The sequence below is a fragment of the Opisthocomus hoazin genome, chromosome 3 (genome assembly GCF_030867145.1).
Source record: "Opisthocomus hoazin isolate bOpiHoa1 chromosome 3, bOpiHoa1.hap1, whole genome shotgun sequence".
NCBI lineage: Eukaryota > Metazoa > Chordata > Aves > Opisthocomiformes > Opisthocomidae > Opisthocomus > Opisthocomus hoazin.
This window is the reverse complement of record NC_134416.1, coordinates 49,889,349-49,905,007: the sequence shown is the minus strand read 5'-3', so window position 1 is coordinate 49,905,007 and position 15,659 is coordinate 49,889,349. Positions and strand designations below refer to the sequence as shown.

Sequence of the window (15,659 nt, the reverse complement as noted above, 5' to 3'; positions counted from 1 at the left end):
AAAGTAGTGGACATACTGTGGGTATTGGTACCACTATCCACCCATACGAGAGTCAAAATTTAAAAAATAACAACCTATGTTAGGTTTACAGTAAAACTATACACTGAGGAGCCTTCTCAAGAAATGGAGTGCCACAATGTTGGGCTGGCAGATGTTTGTAGAAGAGCATCACGATGGAAAAGAGCTACCAGCAAGATGGAACAGCAGAACACATTATCAGCTCCTCTAACCAAATGGCCTGAGGACTGAGAAGACAGGTGTGGGTTTTGGCACTTATCCCACAGTGACTTCCCTCTCAGTAAACCTTTTCTCAGGGCAAAATCTGGTAGAAGGATCCCAAGCAGAGCTGCAGCCTCCCTCCTATTGCAGGATTTGCTACAGGAGGGAAGGAGCAAGCCTGTGGTCATTACGGTTCTGTTTTACTGCCCTGTTAAATGTGGTGCCTTATTGCTATTTTTAATTTAGTTCTTTTGTGAGAGTGGAGGCGATAAGACAAATTGTTTCTATGCTTCATTCACACACCTAATGGGAGAACAGTGCAAGGGAGCTGCAAACTGTAATTTGCATGACGTACAGCAACAAGAATTTCCAAATGCACGTGTGTTGAGTGTGCTGAAAAGCTGACATTTGCTGATGAGCCCACTTTCATCCCCATTCCTGATTGTATCTAATTATAATTTATAACAACAGTGCCTTACGTCATGAACCCTAGGTTCATTTGTGCTATCCTGTGGTTTGCACTGGAGGTCGAAGAACAACACCTGACTAAGGGTGTCTATGTGACCTTGTAAAAGTCTTTGCTCTTTCAGCAGAGGTAGGAGAGACCAGCAGCACGAGCAAAGATTCTTATCAGGGACTATAAAAAGACACCAGGGGTTGGGCAAATTGTGGGGGGATCTGCCCATAGCCATTCAGATAGAAAGCTAAAGGATTAAAGAGCCGTGCAAGTGGACAGCTAAGAACTCAAGTTGCAGAGCCACAGGGAGTGAAGAACAGTGTGAGACTAAGTCAGCTAGAGGACTGATGGATTTTATTTCCCTTCTGGTTTTTGCATTGAGAGTAGGAGAAGGCAGCATGGGTAATGTGAGACTCTACTCCAAGAGAAGAAGGAGAATGCAAACTACCAAAAGGTGTAGAGGGTGGATTATTGATGAACCTCCAGACAAGCAATGGAAGAAGTTACATATGCTTGCTGTGGATGCCTAATGCTCCAGAGTGTGTGTGAGTGATACCAGTGAGCCATGTGGGTGCATCCACTGCTGTTCCAAGAGGGGAAACAAGGCAAGAGATGGGTATTCTCTTGATGTAAATAGACCTTTCTACATACTGTATTTGTGTTAGTTCATATAGCTGCTTCGTAGTTAGTTTTGCTAGCTCTTGGTTTCCACATTTCTTAAAGAATGACAGTATATTCTCAGATTTACTTCTGTTTATACTAATTAAATACTAGTAAACCTGTCCATCTGAAGGATAACTTATAAATCATCTTTTCCTCAGGTCTACGTTGGACTTGTCTGTATTCCTAACTGTTAAAACTGCTTTATGTTCTTCTGTCTTAAAAGGTTATGTAAGTTTATAGTCCTGCATAATTTAGCTATGCAGTGCTTACGTTGAACTCATACAGAGGAAATCATGACAAATTGTGTAGGTGGAGGCTTTCCAGTTATTCAAGGCCTGAAATGATAAAATTGTATAGAAATTTATATTTTTATTAAGCAAAATCATGGTGTCTTCAGAACATCTCCATTGCATATGAGCTTGAATATACATGAGAAAAACCATTATCGAGGTTATGCACCTGAATTTCATTTTTAAAAAAATGGTTATACAGGGTTGGAAAATAACATTTAGCTCTTAGGAGGGAGAAGCCTGTAGTAGCGAGCAATTCCTGACAACGCGTAAGGTCCTCAAAATAGACTGTATGTTGTCCACTGCCAGTGTAAAGGGAAAGGAATAATATTTTTCAAGTAAAGAAAAGGTCTGGGATGTCATCCTTAGCAATTTGGAGCAAGAGAAATCTAGTTCTGCAGGATGGTTATTATTTGTAAGTGCGCTTGGTGGCCTGAGGCTTGCCTGGACCAGCTGCATCCCCTGTCCTTGCTGCACCACCCCTGTTCACCAGCTGACTTGTTTTATGGTGAAGGAAGGTGTGTCAGCCCATGGGTTGTCATCCAGGTTTTGCAGTCAGCAGCAGTGTGCACTGAACAATTGTCTTCCTCTCCTTTCCAAACCTGTGTACTGAATCAGTTTTATAGTGTCCTACCATTCCAGCTGAGCAGGCAGAGGACTCCTTCCAGGGCTCTGCAGGCAAAGAGCTGGTGTGATGGAGCAAGGGTCTGTCTGTTACCTAGCTAGTGTGCCGACAAATAGAGCTGCTTTTGTTGTAAGTATACAGATTAATCCAAGGAGGGTCCCTGTGTGGTCAGCCATGCTTCAGAAAGTCGGATAATAAGAACAGAGAAAGGAGCCGTAAGGTACTGAGATGATACAGGGTTATGTGCCAATTTACCTTAGAATCATAGAATCATAGAATGCTTTAGGTTGGAAGGGACCTTAGAGGTCATCTAGCCCAACCCCCCTGCAGTGAGCAGGGACATCTTCAACTAGATCAGGTTGCTCAGAGCCCCGTCCAACCTGGCCTTGAGTGTTTCCAGGGATGGGGCATCTACTGCCTCTCTGGGCAACCTGCTCTAGTGTTTCACCACCTTCATTGTAAAAAATTTCTCCCTTACATCCAGTCTAAATCTACCCTCCCTTAGTTTAAAACCATCACCCCTTGTCCTATCACAACGGGCCTTGCTAAAAAGATTGTCCCCCTCTTTCCTATAAGCCCCCTTTAAGTACTGGAAGGCTGCTATAAGGTCTCCCCACAGCCTTCTCTTCTCCAGGCTGAACAACCCCAACTCTCTCAGCCTGTCCTTATAGGAGAGGTGCTCCAGCCCTCGGATCATCTTTGTGGCCTCCTCTGGACCCGCTCAAACAGATCCATGTCTTTCCTGTGCTGAGGGCTCCAGAGCTGGACGCAGGACTCCAGGTGAGGTCTCACCAGAGCAGAGTAGAGGGGCAGAATCACCTCCCTCGACCTGCTGGCCACGCTGCTTTTGGTGCAGCCCAGGATATAGTTGGCCTTCTGGGCTGCAAGTGCCCATTGGTGGCTCATGTCAAGCTTTTCATCCACCAGTACCCCCAAGTCCTTCTCGGCAGGGCTGCTCTCAATCCCTTCTTCCACCAGCCTGTATTGATAGTGGGGGTTGCCCTGACCCAGGTACAGGACCTTGCACTTGGCCGTGTTGAACCTCATGAGGTTCACACAGGCCCACTTCTCCAGCTTGTCCAGCTCCCTCTGGATGGCATCCCATCCCTCAGGTGTGTCAACTGCACCACTCAGCTTGGTGTCATCTGCAAACTTGCTGAGGGTGTGCTTGATCTTGCTGTCTATGTTATTGATGAAAATGTGAAAGAGCACCGGTCCCTATACAGACCCCTGAGGGACACCACTTGTCACTGGCATCCATTTGGACATGGAGGCTTTGACCACTACCCTCTGGCTGCAACCTTCCAACCAATTCCTTATCCACCAAACAGTCCACCCATCAAATCCATATCTCCCCAATTTAGAGAGAAGGATGTTGTGGGGGACCGAGGCTTCCAGCTGACTCTGACAAAGAGAAAATAGATTCATGCTCAGAAACGTGTCTGAAGGAAGAACGCAGAGCACCTTTTGTAAGCCTGGCCGTAAGGTGGGATGTAAGAAGCAGTATTAACTGTTCACTTATGTCTCTGAAGCAATGATACGGTATTTGGCAGGGGGGATTGCCATGCCAGGTACCCTATGTCCTCATTGTCCTTTGTGGTGAGGAATCCTCAGTCTCTTGGAAGAGAGTTGTATCTTATCCTACAAAGTTGTGTGAATGGTACTGTAGAAATGAATTTTCTTTAACATATTGTAGCCACAGAGGGCTTGGCATCATCATCAGTTAGTTTCAGTTACCTCGCGATGCAAGGCAAGATGTCCCTACACGCCTGGCGGGGGCGGGGGGGCGGAGGGGGGAAACACAGGGCTGATTTTGCCCTGGGTAGGCGAACATCCAAAAGCCCAAATCAGAATGTGGATGAATGTCTTTCAACATGGGGTGCATTTTAATACCCCCTATTATCTTCAAAAGATCTTCACTTTTGCCTCCCTCATGCCTTTGTAGTCTTATTTCAGCTGCTCGTGGTAGCTCAGTTCCAATCCCAGAGGCCTGAAATGAATAAATCCAAACATGCTCTATTTAGAGTTCTACCCCATGGCTAGCACACCCGATGTGGCATTTCAGAGACTGAGGGAAGTGAGCCACGTTTGCTCATGGAAAAAAGAAAGAACTGCAGCAATACAATGACGTAAGGTTTATCCTGCAGGTTCACCTCAGGTTACAACCGGATCTAATTCAGCATGCTCTTGTCAGTACAGCTTAGTTCAGCTAAACCAAGAAAATACAGTTCAATTCTGTATGCAGCTAACTCCCACATAAAGCATCAGAACCTTTCCAATCTATTTTTTTATTGCAGGCTTTTTTTTAATTTGAAGAGCTGTTGGGCCTGAATAATATGGGTTTATTTATCTGTCTGGTACCAAAGGAAAGTAATTTTAAGAATTTGATTAAAGAACCATCTTAAAGTAAACAGAAGAATCACACATTGAAAGAAGATGTTCCCACACATCAGATGCTAATGAGGTCACCCAGGAGAACATCGCTGTTTGGGGCCTTTACTTGTCCCCAGGGTGCAATTTCTCGCTGGGAAAAGGTCCTGCTATGCCGTCGTAATCTAGAGCATGTTTTGGAATAACTCTTTCAGCCAGTGATGTGCTAAACTGCTTCTCTATTGTCATCTTAGTTGACTCCGAAAAATGAATTGCATAAATTTCACAGCAGTGAGATTTTTTTTGATATCTGTAATAATTTTACGATTTGACTCTTATATCACAGTGTAGCGGCTAGTTTCATCAGCCAGAAGTCCCTGCAGCTCCTAGAACTGCAAATACTCTTAATGCAGTGGCAGACCAGAAGTCAAGTTTGCGCTGAACACGTCAAGCAGCTCAGAGAAGTGAATTAAATGTATCTTGGCCCAAATCTAGGCCAAAGTGTTTTTACACACCAAAGCAAGTAGAGTTGATGTATGCTTGCTGCCTTCATCTTCAAGTGCTGCTAGCTACTGGCAGTCAGAGGAAAAAATGGTTTAGAAAGTAAAGTTTTATGGTACACTCCCAAGGCTGTAATCTTTTTGCTGAAACAGAAGTTCTAGACAGAAATCTCTTGATTGAACTTCGGTGTTAACCAAACATTAGTGTGTTGGATCTGACCCAGGACATTGTCCCTGACAGTGCTCAGGAACTGGCCGATCGACAGTTATGGAAGAGTGTGACAAAAGGGGGATTTTCTTAATCCTAGGGGATTCCCCTGAAGGGGAATGTTTGAGGCCCTGACTTTTAATCATTGCTTGTGTCAGGAAGTATAAATGTTTGTCTTCTGTTGCTTAAAAAAAGCCAGGTTCATTAAGGATTATATTCTTTCTTTTTAAAACAAATGAGTTTCTAATGGGAACAAGCTGGAATTCATTAACAATCTAATGAATACTTTTTTTAGTAGTCCTTTTTGGTCCAAATTATGTTACTCTGAAGACAGCTCCACAGGGTAAACTATGCTTTAAGTTTAAAAAGGTAGAACAGAATTTTGCTTAATCTCTTTTAAATTTGCCTGTCAGTTTTAAACTCCCTGTTTAACTTTCCTTCCATATCTTGTTAATTATTTTGTCTTTTGGCTGCAACATACTCTTTTTCTTCTGTTATGAGAAAATAAATATGAATGTTTCATTTCCCTTCTTTTCACTGTTCATAATTTTTATACAGCTGTCCTACACTGATCGTCTCCTCATTTGCCTCCTCTCCAAACAAAAACTGGTCTTTCTTCGTACAGCTGATATCCTGAGACTCCTGGTGGTTTCTGTTCCCGGGTCTGAACCCTTTCTGTGGCTGCTCTGTTTGCAGCCCCGTGGCCAGCACTGCCTGGAGCATCCCTGATTCCAGATTTACAGTTCTTTCATTTTGTTTGCTTAGATGGAGAGAGTTTCTGTGCATCCCCTTGAATTTCGAGCTGTAGGCTTGACATTGCCAGCGTGATCAGAAGTGGTACGAGCTGGAGTTCAAACAGGTGGTACTGTCGGGCTGCTGTCACAGGGGATGAGATCATACATTCATTCTGTCTCCGTGATGGATTTGTCTGACTCTCTCCAACTCGAGCTGACTTTGATCCTATATAATGAAAAGCCTTAAAATAGAAAGTGGAAGGGAACAGAGAAGAGCTTTAATTATTTACCAGCTAGGTTGAATCCTTACCTTGTGTAAAGAGACTTCTTTTGTTGTTTTTTGGTCTATTCAGTTTTCATTAAGCCAAATTTAAATCTTTGTGCTCAGCATTAGTTCAGATTCTGGGGCTGATTAAAGAGGCTTTTGAAGGAAGCTGCATTTTTTCTTCTTTTACTTAGTTGTTTTTTCCATTTGTTAAGTGGAATAAAAATGCTTCCTAAACATTTTTCAATATTGTAGTCACCGTAGTGCTAGGAGGTCCCAGCTCCAAGTTTTAGTTGCTCTAATCACCTTGTGACGTGACACCCTTCATAAAGCCACTGAAGGCCAGGTAGACAAAACAGATAAAAAGTGTGAGGGAGGAAATCAATTTGCAAATTCCCAGATTCCCAAAAGAAGTTTGTGGCAGGTCTCCTACCCCTGCTAGCGTGGTGTTTAACCGGGAGTCCACTCTGCCCCTGCTGTATTCACCCCTCGGGTGATGCCTGAGCAGCATGGGCATGGTGTGGTGGTCTCCGTGACATGAGTACCCCATGACTGCCTGCATTTCAGAGCAGTATTCCCAGCTACAGGAGCAATCCTCGTCATCCTGAAATTTTGATAATGTGTCTTTGCCCTTCTCTGAAAACAGTAGAGATGTCATCTCCCTCATTGTGCAGGAGGAGTCAGCGCAGGGGGTGAGTACAGCTCCTTTGTGAACGTCTCCCCTTGGCAGGTTGTGCAGAAGGAAGCTGAGTGCCATCCCAAACCCTTCCCGTACTCTGGAGGCTGGATGGTGCCTCCCAAGGGCATGAGCTTGGGGCAGAGGGGACAGGCTTTTGGTACGCCGCTTCCTTGCATCATTACGTTTACAACCAGAAACAACCTTGCAGTTACCTCTGTAGTCTTAAGCAAAAAGCTTTCTTGATTTATTTTGGAAGCTAGTGTCTTCATAGTGTGTGTGGCTGTAAAATCTGCATGCTTGAGTTGAGGCTTGAGGAACCCTAGTGCCCATCAATATCACTACGTCCACAGCTCCTTCACAAAAATAGACAGTAATGTGAAAGATAGTGATGGTTCAGAGAAATGCCCTTGCTTTATCCTCACCCTCCTGGTGCCTGTGGATATGTTAACAGACTACTGTACATAGGGGAAAACATACCTTTAATAGTTCTGTCTCAGCTGCTGTTAATTTGATTTCCCTCAGGTAGTCAGTGTTCAGTCACAAAGTCCTGCAGCAAGACTTTTCGTAGCAAGAAGTACAAATAATTTACGCTGTAATGTCTGAGGCTCTTCGATAAAGCATATGCTACTCTGAACAAAGCAAAAAAATAATTTCTTTTATTTGGGATAAACATGATAATTTCAGAGAAATGGGAGGAAGGGCTGTAATGAGGAGCATGTTTATTGAAAGCAGCCTTGTGGTATCTGACAGCAAGTACATTATGTCCAGATCTATGCTCGGCCTCTGTGCCGTACACATTGTATATTTGGAGGCCAATCTGTAATTATTACTGGATTACTACCGTTAAAATATTTTTCAATATCTCAGTTTTCCTGTGGAAGTTGTCTGTTTAGTTTGTATTTTCAGCTCCATTCCAGCTTCTTCTGTGTAGACTGGGCAAGTGTGAATTAGGTCCATTAGGTGCATTTGGCCAGAGGCCAAACTGCGTTTTTTTGCATTTATGTGAATCTGGAGTAGTGCCTTTGAAAAGAGGGGGCTGGATTCTGCCCTGAATGGTCAGGTCCCGTTCCTTTGCTCGAGCCATTTGTTCAGGGGGGGGTTTCAGCAGGACTCAGTACTGCTGCAGCACTCGTTCTGAGACTGCTGTAGTATCACATGGCTCGTATAACTTTGCAAAAACTAAAATTGAAGAATTTAGAGCGGAATTAGGTCATGACCAAGTACATTTGAAAATGCCATGCTAATTATTCACAAATTTAAAATTACTGAATGAGTTTCTTCCAAGTTTGCTCTGTTCCCTAGATCCTATTGACATTTAAATGTAATTCACTTTATCACCATGTTTTATCATAAAGTCTGCTTTCCAGTATTTTCATTAGCTGGTAGACGTTCCACATTATAAAAGGAAATAATACTTGGGGCATGGAGAAAAAAGGGAATGCAGTTAATCTGTTAACATTGCCTTTCTGGAATTCACTGATTAAATTTTTAACCTTGTATTGGTATTAGGAAGGTTTTTTTGTTTCGTTTTTAGTAAAAGTTCTGTAAAGTTCCTGAAATTCTCCTGAAGGTTTAAGATGAGTGTATGGCTGGTCTTTGAAAGACCCGATGTTGCATTCCAGCCTTTCAGATATTTATCACCTCTTTTGTTAGGGAAAGTGTCCACTTTTCCTGAAGGTGCTGATTCTTCTCCCTAGACTGATGAGTGTGCACCTTCTCAGGGAAAAGTGCTCGAGAGGGATTTCTTCTTTTGAGATGTTTTCTGCTCTAGTTAGGATTTCCATAAAGCAGTGCTGAAAGGAAAGGGCAGAGTAACTGAAATATTGCTCTGAAGATGGCACAAAGCACATTGTAATGTTGGAGCGTTTGAAAACAGGTATTTTTCTTGGGGTACAAATTTTCACTATATTCAGAGAAAGGCTTTCATGGCAGCTGCAGATGCCTTGTACAGGTGGTACCACGTGCTGCCAGTTTCTCAGCCCTCAGAAACAGCGTACATGGTGGGTTTATTGACGGGAGTTGTGTTCAGGTGGTCGTGGGTTAAAAAAATCCCTGTTCTCTCCGACAATCGGATTGGTAATTCCACGTGATGAATTGACTCCATAAGCCATCTTCCCCCCTTCCCCTTTTTTTGCCTGTGCTTCGTGTTGTTTAAACTGAGAGTGGCGGCGATGTGGCTGGCAGGTGGGGTGTCTTTCCCCCCCTTGCTGCCTGCGTTGGCTGATGCCGTGGTGCCGGCAGCCCTGCTTGGGCAGCTTTGGGGGCCGCCTTCTGCGGCCGATCCGATCCTGGCACCCGACCTCGTAAGATGAGATCATTACAAGTGAGACGGTCGTGCCCAAGGAGAGGCAGTGCTCTCCTGTGCCGTTCTGGAAGCGTGAGGGTAACAGCGGCAGGTGGAGAGCAGAGGAGATTTGGTATGTTGAGCACGCAGAGGTCCGCGTCGTGCCATCTCCCGAGCGCGGTGTTGGTGGTGGTTTCTTCTCATCAGCCACGGCGTTCTCCGCTGCCCGAGGCTGCCTGGCTCTGCGCTGCCTGCAGACCGCTCCCCAAAGCTGCCCTCCCTCATCCCAGCCGCCGGCGCCCGGGATTTCCCGGCGGGATGGGTACGGCAGAGGGAGCAGTAGGACAAGCTTCTCCCAGCCCCGGCCCCCTGCCCGCGGGCCCAGCCTCCCCCTCTGCCCGCCCCGCGGCCCCCAGCCGCAGGGGTCTGTCCGTGCCGGGGGGGCCGGGGGGCAGAGGCACCCCCAGCCCCTGCCGAGCGCCGCTGCGGTTGCGCTGCTGGCTGCTGCGCGAGTGGCCCGATGAGATTCGGGTCGCTGGCCTAGATGTTAATGACCCAGCTCTAGTTAGCAGTTTCTGAGCCTTCCAGGCCTCCTTCTGTGTTCTTACTACGTATTATTTTCTTAAAAAAAAAAAAAAAGAAATAAGTAATTTCATCTTTTTTTCCCAGGTTTTCCATCTGGAGGGTGGAATAAAGTGAGTTTTATTTTAGAGCAGGAGGGTTTTTCGTGGGATGAATGAAAGGGGATTGTTCCTACCTTTGGCTCAATGAACAGAGAATCTGTTTCATAGATTATCCCCTTCCAGGTCTGAAAGAAGAGTGTACACCACTCCATCCGCACGCGTGTCTGCCTGCACGCACACTTTAGGGGTTGGCCAGATTTCCGCGAAAGGCCTGTGGCTGTCTGTCCAGGCAAATACAAATACGTAATGTTTGTGGCAGTTGTATGAAATAACTTACTGGAAACCTTTTTCAGTGCAGAATGTAGCACTGCAATGAAACGAGGGTGCCGGAACGAGACAGGATAACAGAGCCATTTTCCTAACAAAAATACTCATTTCATTTCATAATTTCAGAAATAAGGACATTAATTGCAAGAGAAAGTTGTGACGACAAATTTGGCATTGCAGTCTTTACTGCCACAAGCGTTTCAGTTATTCTTTTCAGGAACAGGCTGCAATGAGTTCTCTTAATTAGCAGCCTTTGCTACCTTTTGTATACTCGGTTAGAGCAGACATGAAGCCTTCCAAGCGGTAGAGGGTTCGTCCATGGAGGAGATAATGACAATATTGTGCTGGAGCAAAGGCTGCGTCATGAATCTTTGTAGCTGGCCTGTGGGGTGTTTATTTTATTTTATTTTATTTTATTTTATTTTATTTTATTTTATTTTATTTTATTTTATTTTATTTTGTTTTCCTTCTGAGTTTGGCTTTCTAAAGGAACACAATCATGCTGTGTTTGAAGGGAGTGGGAGTACTTGATTAGGGCAGCCATGGAGGCCTGGGGAAATGAAAAGGATTATCGTGGAGGTGGTAGCACAGAGCGGTTGCATAGTACGTTGAAGGAAGCTGAAAGTGCAGGTGGCAACACTCATGTCCTGAGGGGTAGGAGTGGTCAGGAGAGTTTAGAGGAAACAGGGATTACTGTCCTTGGGAGCAGTAAATAACAAAGGATCGTAAATTCTTAGGAAAGCAATCTTCATTAGATGCAATGCTCACCAAGCAACTTCAATGAACTATAGCTGTCACTGCAAACCTTTCAAATTCAGTGTTTTCAGTGGATGATGCAGATTTTTATTTAGCCATGGGCACCATCAGGCCAGGAAATACTTTTCCAGGGCCCAGCACTGTGCGGGATTAGGTTTACCTGTCTTTTTTTTTATTATTTTTAGAAAAATATTTTTCCTTTCAGTGGAAAATGAAACCATTTACCTACAAACCCTAATTTTTTAAAAGTTCTCTTTATTTTATTATATCTCAGAGATCTTCATTTTGCTGTTCAGTTTGGACAGCTAACAAAAAAAGAATAATATTTCTCCCATATTTAGTGTTTGGATTAAAGATAAATGGAAGCAGAATTGTTCTCGTTCTCCTTTTAGGTATTTTTCAAGTAAACTTGAAAATGCATTTGGTAAATAATGGTTTGAATTTGCAGAGAACAAGGAAAGTGCACAGAGTTTTTAATAACTTGCTTAATTCTTCATAACTGATGTTCATGCTTTGTTCTTGTGTACGAAAATAAAGCCAAAGCCTTTATATCCTGGTTCTTGTAGATGTCACATGCTTATATAGGATGATAAACACTGGTTTAAACCATGGGTTTGTCCAAAAAACTTTACCAAAGTATAAATATGAGGCATAGGAAAAAGGAAAGAAAAGTTCAAAAGTAAATACTGGATTTTTTTTCTTTATTCAGTAAAATGGATTGACTGAAAATATGATTTGTTCCTGAGGCTTAGGTGTATGACCATGGACAATCTCCCTTCTTCCCACATAGCTTGAATCGCAGACATGTAGACATCAAGAACCGAAAAGCCAGCACAGAAAATCCTCTGTTGTTGCAAAACTTCTCACAGAGTAGTACCCAGTGCATTCCCCATTTACTTTATTAATGCGTACCAAGAATTTCAATGTGTTTTGCAAATAGTGGAGCTAACCCGTCTGAACATTCTTAGTGACTGAGCTTCCCCCCGTTACCCAGCGAGCCTCTTGAAAACGGCAGGAGGATTAGACTCGGTGAGGAGGGCGTTGGAATAAATTTATTTGGAGCAGTCAGGCTCCACATTGGGGGGACCAGGGCATTGTTTTGCCCTGTGTGAGCCCACCTCAATCCTCTGGGTTGCCTTCCAGAGCGAACGTACCTCACCGTGCTGGAGGCTGCGTGGTGGGGATGGCAGGGCAGTGGGTGCTGGGGGGTGCTCCTGAGAGCCCCCCAAACCTCACCAGCTTCAATAGCCGTTCCCCATCTCTTCCAGTAAATAAGTGGTAGGTGGGAGAGAAGCAACTCATGGGTCAACACCTGGCCAAACCCTGTCCGTTGGGCTGTGTTGGAGAGGGCTCGTGGTGTAGCCACGTAGCTGAGCAGCCAAGGCTGGAGGTAGGCTGCGGCGGGGTGGCAGACGTGTGGATCAAGTAATACTGAATAAAGTCAGTGTGCTGGATCCACTGTGACAGGCGGGAACTGCGTTCCTGTCAATGCAATGGTAGTCCCCCACTCAAAGCTCTTACTCTCGAGCAAACCCATGCTGAAATCATCTGCAGAGGTTAACGAGGTCATTCCTAAGAGCAGGAAATAACTCAGAGTAAGACTTAGAAGGGCTGAGCCCATAGGGTAGAAGATGTTGCTTGTCCTGGTAAACCCAAACGTTAAGACTGCCAAGACAAATGAATTCAAGACACTGACAGATGAGGGAAGACAAAGAGCAAAGTCTGTGCATGTTAAAAATAGCTAAACGTGAAGGGACAGATCATGACTGCTGGGCACTGGGCTAAATTGGGAATGGGTAGGAAGTCACATGGCTCCAAACATGTTACCTATTTACACTTGTCACTGGTACCAAATTACTCTCTCCTCCCCGCCGCTCCCTTGCCTGCTCCCACTCCAGCTCCCACTCCTCCACAAGAACTTGCTATTAATATGTATTCATATATCTCAAACCTAATGCCACAGAGGTCCCTGATCTATTACAGTTGGTGATGGTTAAAAGGGACAGACCCCGCTGAGAGAGAAAGAGGAGTGGTAAATCTCTCCCAGCTGTACACTTTGCATTGCACATTAGACACTGGCAATATTGCACATCTCTTCATCTGAGGAAACTGGACACCTGTCTTCTCTTTTGGCTGACGTGATACAGATTTCGGACGTGTGACCTCTGACTGTCCCATTCATGGGATTGGGATCATGCTGTCCATGTTGGCATCCAAGGTTTCCCAGTAATTTCCAGCATCCTGTTTTCCAAAGCTCCACCCTCTACATACTCTTAGGTTTATAAATAACCTCTTAAGAGATATAGGGAGTAAACACCGTAAGTGTTCGTTTCGAGGATCCAAAACCCAGTCTCTTTTTCCCCATATCTAGTAAGTACACAAGTTTAGATAAAAGCGTGGATGCACTTCTGTGGATTTCCCTGTCTTTGTTTTTTGCCCGCACTTAAGCACTCTCTAGAGGTAGGTTGGAGTCCTAGAAACAGCTCAGTCTTAATCCTTCCTGTTCATGACTTCACTTCTGAATAGCCCGTTTGTTCATCACACCTTCTTCCATGGGGAGCTTCTTTCTTCCTTCCTCGTTGCCCTAATTAAAAGGAGCCCTCAGCCACAAAGGCACGACTTGTCTTTGTTCTTTCTCTTTTGTCTCTCTGAGCATCTAAAGCACTGGGCTTTTGAAGACCTAACGCTAACACTCTATCTCTGCTTCTAGTGATTATCTGCCCTTCAAGTCTGACATCTTTACAAATAATTGGGAGAAAACTGATTGAGGTACGATATTCTTATTGCATTGTATGAAGTTGCTCCGTCTGAATGGGAGACGCTGTGGCTGGTGTCTTTCTCTGCTCCAAGAGATCTGTAAACGCGCAGCGAGGGTCAGAGGTGCCAGGCAGCCTGCCTGCCATTCGCTGCAGCTCCTCAACCCGAGTCACAGACCATTCCCTGAACCCCTGTGTCAGCCATCCAGAGTTTTAGGACCTGAGGCAAAGAAGTGAAGTGACTTCTTCCCTGTCTGGCAGGAAGTCCATGGCAGGTTTTTCTCTTGCTGGAGTTTTTAAAGCGCTCTGGAAGGCAGGCTTTAAACATCGTGAGGTCTGGCTTTGCTAATAGTAACAAAGGTGAGCGATTCAAAATAAATTGTTTGACTTTTCAGGAGTCGGCAGCTAGTTTATTCTTTAATGTTTGTATGTTGCTGGCGACTTTTCCAGACCCACCGACCTGAGCTGACTCCAGGTTAAGAGGAGCTTCTGCCTTCCTGCCTGTGGGACCGACCATGAAAATGGCTGTGGAGTTACTGCTTTTATCAAACTTTCTATGTTATGTATATGTTATCAAACAAAAGTATTTATATATATACGTCATCAAACAGCATCATGAAGAGTAGCGGGCAGGAGATGAAGTGCAGGCTTACTTAATGCACACTAAGGCACAGCCCTTTGGATGATTTTTTCACCCCCCTTTAGGCCTTTCCAAGTTTGAGCCCTTTCCTTCGTTAGCCGGAAGTGAACGCGTGATTACTTTTACTACTAGATCAGTCCAGTCTCTCAACACTGGTGCTCTGAGAAGCGTGATGCCTCATCAAACAGGGCATTGGCAAGGCATTTATAAACTGTGTTTTTAGCCAAGTGATTCTGGGCACAGCTTGGCCTTGCCCTCCCGGCCCCGACCCGCGCTCGCCGCTTGCTGGGCTGCATCCCTGGGCACGCAGCCCTCCCAGCGGCAGCTCAGGCAGAGGCCGGAGACTGGAAACAGAGACCTTGACCACGTTATTCTGTTCGAATTGGTGTGACTGTCAATTAATGTTTTCTGGTTACAACTGAAAATGCTCAGTAATCGGTGTGTTTGACTGTAGTCTCGTGGCGTGTCCCGTTCCCACGATCAGGCAGCCTGGATGGCAAGCAGTATTTGCCTGAATGCGCCTGTACAAACTGAGCAAGAGCCAGGGGTTTGTGGCACCACGAATGGCTCGTGAAGTCTCTGCTGCGGATCCTGACTTTCTGGGTTACGTGGTGGGACTTTTTTTCCCCGCTTGAGTCACCTTGAATGCTGCCATTAATCAGTGGTCTAGTCATTTCAGAGCCTGGCTTCCGAACAACGTGGCAATGCCTGGTGATTGTAAGGAGCCACAGATTTACCAAGAGCGGATATTTAGAAGCTTTGTGTTTGAGATCTGGTAAAATCTTTTTGTATGCCATTGCTCAGTAGAGCCCTCTGCACCAGCAGAACTGCTGTAAACGTGCAAATGTGAGTATCTGTGGAAGCCTGGCATGACAGACGGTGAAATGCTGCTTTGTACCTCCTTCCCCGCAGCCCTCGCGCCCCTCGGGCTGCTGCCTCCGGGGTCCCCTGCAGAAAGGTCTCCCTTGCCGTCCCGTTTCCGACCGCGCTTCGGTCGGCGGCTCCGGGAGTCAGACCCCGGGAGGGCTGCGGGGAGCGGGGGGCTCGGGGAGGGCTGCGGGGAGCGGGCTGGGCGCCCGGCAGTGCGGCGGCCGCGGGCTCCGGCGGGTGGGCTCCCTGCTGCGGGCGGCCGCGGGGGGAAGGCGGAGGAATCCAGCCTGGAAACCCTCCGCGGGTGTGGGTGTGGGGGTGAGGTGGGGATGGGGGAGACGGGGTGGAGCGGCAGGCTGGGGAGGGAGGAGGGGGGTTGGCCCGGGTGCCTGC

At 45.7% G+C, this 15,659-nt stretch overlaps 1 protein-coding gene across 3 annotated transcripts in view; it reads left to right on the top strand.

The window, feature by feature from the left end:
* DTNA (dystrobrevin alpha) overlaps window positions 1-15,659 on the top strand; it is a 235,196-nt gene that overhangs the window by 28,929 nt on the left and 190,608 nt on the right. The window lies entirely within an intron of this gene.